Source organism: Amblyomma maculatum, chromosome 5 (assembly GCF_055883805.1).
Source record: "Amblyomma maculatum isolate TAMU_Amacu chromosome 5, ASM5588380v1, whole genome shotgun sequence".
Classification (NCBI taxonomy): domain Eukaryota; kingdom Metazoa; phylum Arthropoda; class Arachnida; order Ixodida; family Ixodidae; genus Amblyomma; species Amblyomma maculatum.
This window is the reverse complement of record NC_139348.1, coordinates 69,118,592-69,124,591: the sequence shown is the minus strand read 5'-3', so window position 1 is coordinate 69,124,591 and position 6,000 is coordinate 69,118,592.

Below are 6,000 nucleotides of genomic sequence, written 5' to 3'. Positions count from 1 at the left end.
ATGTTGCTCAGCCACAGTGGACGCAGTTGCACACCCTGCATACCAGTGCCCATACATTACAGCGCCTGAATCTTCCCGTAGAAACGATTCATGGGCGATCTTGGTTATCGCTTTTCAAATTGAAGTGCACGAAGTGGAACAGGGACGATGACGAGTAGGTACACGGATGCAGCACTTCTCCAATTGAGAGCTTTTCTGCACGTATCTCATAAGATATAAACAATTATCGATTCGACAAGCAACGAAAATCAAATCTTGGCACGGTAATCAACCATCAAAGCTTTCATATCTATTTTGTGTTCAGACTTTCATTCCTATACAGCACCTGAAACAAGCAAGGGTGCGAGTAACTAACAATGAATGATGCCACACACTCAAACAGATTGGCACGTTTTTTCTTAACGAAACACAAGTGGCGCTTACGTATTTTTGTCTGCTTTTATATTAGAAACGCTTCTGTGATCTTCCGGCTGGTTGTTCCTTTTTTGTTTTTAATGACTCGTGCTTTCCAAAACCTTGGCAACCACACCTTTCATTTTCTACATCGTGCAGCAAAATGGAATTTGATGGTAGCCCATTCCCCGTCTGCATGGTCCTCGAGCAGGCGTTCATAAGGATGTTCCCCTGCCTAATGAAATCTTTTGCGCAAGATAACGGCGTGATGCCGACCACAATTTGAAAGCCAATTACAAAGGGGTCCCGGTGGTTTAGTGCGCAATGCTGTCATAACTGCCACTCTGCGTTCGCCCTCACATGTATCATGCGCGAGTTTCTAGGGGGAAAGAAAAAACATTGGCAGCGATTCTATTGGCAACCGTTTCGAGTGGTCCTGCAATTTGACATGTTTGGAGCGCTTTGCCTTGCATATCGTGAGCTTCAAATCTGAAAAAATAATAAACGAAATCACTCTGTGATGAGTATGCAATCAATGTCCAGTATAATGAGGAGCATATTATACGAAAGACTACAGCAAGCCGTCATTCAGCTCAAAAGCAACATTTGGGCTTCGATATTTATTGTTATGAAAAACAAAAATGGCGCCACTTTCTTCAGCGTGGAATTCAGTCCAGTGTATGGATTCAGTCTAGCCAAAGGACCTCAGTTCATCCAGTACATCAAGAGCGCAATGCACTTTTTGCCGGTGCACAACTCTTTATTTTTAAATATCGGCGGTAGATATAAGCAGTCCCCTTACAAAGTCGATGGGTGCATCAAAACTGGTCTTATGCGCAGACATGGTGTATGAATTTAATGCGATGTTTTAAACCATTTCATTTCATGTTTCTCCAAGCTCTCAAATCTTTTTGGATGCTCTTTTTGGAGCACATAAGGAGAATACGAGACTATACGGGCGCAGCCGTGTTTTCTTCTGATTTTGGCACCAACGTCTATCCCCCTGAAATACGTCAAGAACTGCCTCTCGCATGCCGGTATACTGCTAAACGTAATGAAATGCTCTTGCGCTCTCGCCGACGGACTATTTTGCTTCGCGTTGACTTCAATGAGGTTTGTGTCCCTAAGCGCCTAGCTTAGAGACTGGCTCCAGCTTGCATGCTTACGTGACTTACTAAGCTCTATGTAGTTTCCTGGGTATCTGCTGTTTGTTCCTCCCATCGATTGATTCTTAACTTGCATTCAGTTTGTGTGCCTTTTACGGAAATTCTGCACAGCTGTTTACATTTTCGTGTAAACTAAAAGAGACACAAGGAAGGCGTACAAGAACGGCCTTCTAGAGCAAAGAAGACAGCCGATGACAGACTACGGGGCAATAACACTGGGAATCGAATAAGCAGGTTTTTGCAGTGGATATGTAAAAGCGGAAACCTTAGCCGGAACACAATCAATTTTAGGAGAATTGCGTCGGAGGAAATCCCATCCTAAGGTCTCAGTACGACCGTCTAAATGCAGTCCTGGATCACGGCTCATGCATGGTATCCTTCTAACGGCTTCCTGCGCTTAGCCAGAGACCTGCAATTGAATATTTGTCTTGACTGAAAGAGGGACACACTTGCCGTCCATTGGAGCTATTCTCACCTCCGTTGTCGTCAAGACCACAATAAAAACTCAGCAGAACGTTTATGCGGGCAACTTGGCTACACAAATATAACTTGTGGCGCTGAATTGACCGTCACATAGACACTTACTAAAGAGATTGCAACAAGACGACGAAGCCCATGATAACGATAAAAATTTGCATGACCAATATTTGAATAAATGTGTGTTATTAATTTGTCAAGGAAAGTTCTATGGGGCGCAGGTTTCACCCCAAGATCTTAGTTAAAATATTTGAGCCATGAAGCATCGGAAAAATGGAGCCGGGCTGCTGGTAAAGTTGTCGTCCGTCAGCTTGAATTGAATGGCGGAAAGACAAAGGCCACCGGATTGTCGTTCACGTAAGACTGACCAGATGGAAGTAAGTATTCGGAATACGGAGCAGGTATTGCTGCAATCTCTAGATGGCGAAGCCAGAAGCAGGCAGCAGGGTAAAGCAATTTGCAGGAGTAGCAAGTAGGTTGGTTATGAGCATACCAAGGGAAATCGCGCGCTGGGATGTTTTAACTCGGTTTTGGCACGGGTTGCATACTGGGAACTTGTGACAATATAAATGATCCAAAGGGCGCTTTTGATCCGGCGTGACTGAGTGATCGGTGAAACTGAGTGCATCAGCTCCTTACAGTATAAGGCTACTGCTCCTTTCCTATTATATCAGTTTTTATAAGGGATTGAATTATGCAATGTACAAATCAGTATCCTATTGACTGCGGTATGGTAGTTTCACTGTTATGTACTTATCGAATCTACTCACGTCAGCCTGCCACTACAGTCGTAAGCACAAAGAACAAATGACATTGACTATAATTATGTTTCCTTATATATATCTTAATATTCAGTGAACTTGAATGAATCAATCGGCGTTCGCGATATCAAATCAAAATAGACGATTGACATTATAATGAAGCTACGAATTCTTTAATATCCAATAAGCGAAATTAAAACACGCAACTGCTCTAGGGTAATTACCAAAAAAACGTTTTCGATTTCAACATTACTCAAACACAGAACAATGTCAAAGGATGGTGAACGAGTTCATGAAACGTTATCAGGTCTGCTCCTTTATAAAGTTGCTGTCCTGATCTGTACGGTATAGCGGGACATTTCCAAGTTTACGCCCTTGGGCTACTATGTGCATGTGGAGAAGGCTGCATTCAAGTTCCATGAAAGAATTTAAATTGCCCGGGGATTCAAGAATTCAAATCGTTAATCAATGAAGTTCGCAAAAGGCTGGATGTTTTTTGTTCAGTTGCTCGATTGTACTAGTCATGAATAGTTTAAATGTTTCATACAACCTGGAACCTATTTTTCCAACTCCCTCTACAGTTCAGATTTCTCTTCTATAACTTCATATACTTCATGTATATATTTTTTCAAGATCAAGAAACAAACGACACGTGCAAGAATCTTTTATTTTTTACACGAAACACACAACAAACAACCAAAATTATTTCGTCAAACGTAAAACAAAAATAGCATTTTTTTACGGAACAAGGTTAGGAAAAACAGAATACTGCGGTTATTTGAAGGAGAAAGCCATGGCTGACAGGCAATTTAAACCTAACAAGAATGAGTGATTCATGAGAACACGGAGTTTGGGATTAAGACAAGCGATATATTTCGTAGAACAGCGTTCGCATTAATGACTGCCTACCTTCGTTTAGAGAGAAACAAAAAGCATTATTTAGGACAGAGGCATCCTGGCATGTTGGTCGCTGCGGGGATGTTGGTCGCTGCAGGAGACATTACGTGAGACTGACAGGCTTTTAATTTTAGCCCTGGGCACTGGAGGATGAGGACGATGAGAAGGGCTGTGAGGGCAAGGGAGAGCCCACAGTGGCTGTTATAGAGTGAGAGTCACCCGGCATACGCGGTCCTGGTTACTGCAAATATGGTTTCTGACAATCATTATCAGCTATTATTAAATTGAGCACAAAATGACTATGGCTAACTATTTTTACCCCCAACATCTAGACCAAGCAATGCCGAGAGGAGCGATCAGTCGCGATAAAGCACCTAGAAGGCCAAGAAAGACATCTCACTTGTTAGGTACAACAAATACCTGAGAGCGACTTTCATTAGGGGCTAACTATCTTTAGGTTAATGGAAGTATTTACTATTTACCGTCCACAGAAATGCAAATCTACAATTTAAAAGGAAACTGCATGGCTTTTATATAAACTGTGTAAATTAAAACTTCGTCCTGGTGCGTATTTTCAACTCACGACAAAGCGCCCCTACGTGGAGTGCCTCCATTACGGTATCGTAGCACATGTGTAAAAGGGTGAGAGTACCTTGACCAAAAATAGATTTGGAAACTGCGTTGGTCGGTTCCTTAAAGGATTCCAAGAGGCTTGTCCTCTTGGAATCCTCGTCCATACAGTGTTGGGTATTTTCCCATTCCAAAGCCACAAACATGGCCCCACATCAAGAACACAAGAGGAATGCTCTCACATTTCGGACATAAAGTGTGCTTCGAGGTTGGTTGCTTCGGGCGATGGCGAAAATAGTCACTGTCATAGCACGAGCGGTGCGCGTGCTCCCTGTCTTCTCAAATTGCCGTTCTGCTTCGCCTTGGCACCTTTTCGACGCGATAACGGTGCTCCCGTGTTATTATTAGACATCAGGAAGACTGTACAGTTTCGCACCACCCTATGTGCTTCACGCGTATTTAAAAAAAACCTTGTATTACGTGTGTCACACGGTAACAACAGCGCTAGAAGAGGACTTGGACATTTAGTTAGGCACACAACCGATGTTGGATTTATTTTCTCAAATCAAAGCAGCGTGTAATAGTGCACTTCAAATTGACACAAAAGAATTCTGCTTAATTATTAAATTTGATGATTCACTTGATAAGAAGAAACATGCCTGGCTCGCTCAATAAAGCTGTATTGCTCTCTGATGTCATCCTGGTGCACGTTTGCAGTTTTCTCTTCTCTAATTACTAGCTCAAAATACCCATATGGAAGCCAAAACACCCATAATAAAAGGGTTCACCTGAGGTCAGGTCAACGAAAGACCTGAACATTCGCTCTGTAGACACAAATGTGCGCAATTCAACACTGCGAATTGGTTTGCAGTAACACACACAAAAAAAAGCATTAGCAAGAAGTGAACCTTTCCAGCATATAACAAGTACTTAACGGGACTGCAACCACGCAGCTGTGAGCTTTTTTTGCACCAATGTTAAACAATAGTCTTTTTTTTTTCGAAAATATTATACACGCACAATTCTTGGCGGAATACGTAAGTCTGATGATGTTGTGTAGGATTTTGGCATTCTCAGACCACCACCCGCTTTCACCAACGACCGCAAATAATTTGTAGCCGATCTTCTATTCTCGGTTTCGGTTTCAACCGTTTAGTGTTGGCTATGACTTCCATTGTACGTCCGGACCACCTCCGGAGTGAGAAAAGGGCGATATGAATGGCATTTGCAAGAATGGTGACAATTATTACGTGATTTCGTATCAAACTTTTGACACAACCGCCTTTTTTGCACCCTTCAAGGGAAGTCATACCAATTCACTTCCCATTTCGCATCCACCTACTGGGCAAACTGGAGTCAGCATTAGGATAGAGATGATAATCGGTGGAGATGCATCATCAGTTGCAACGCCCCAATTTGAAGTAATTCGGACTTTCGTATCAACTTCGGGACGCAGGCATTAGTCGAGTTTCGAGTTATCTCACGTAGCATACGTCTTTTAGAAGTAGGGAAGTTTATCTCGAGACACGAATTCCAACTCAGGACAATTGAAATGGGCGTGTAAGACTAGAGCTTCCCTTCCTTTCTATTTAACAGCTGAGACATTACGGTTTGTCTTACAGTGGCATTAGGTGAGCGTCATTCGTTTTCTCTAACCTCACAGGATTGAATTGATAACCAAGTTAGAAGATAGAGCACGAAGGCGATTTACACTGGCGACAAAAGAACACACGATC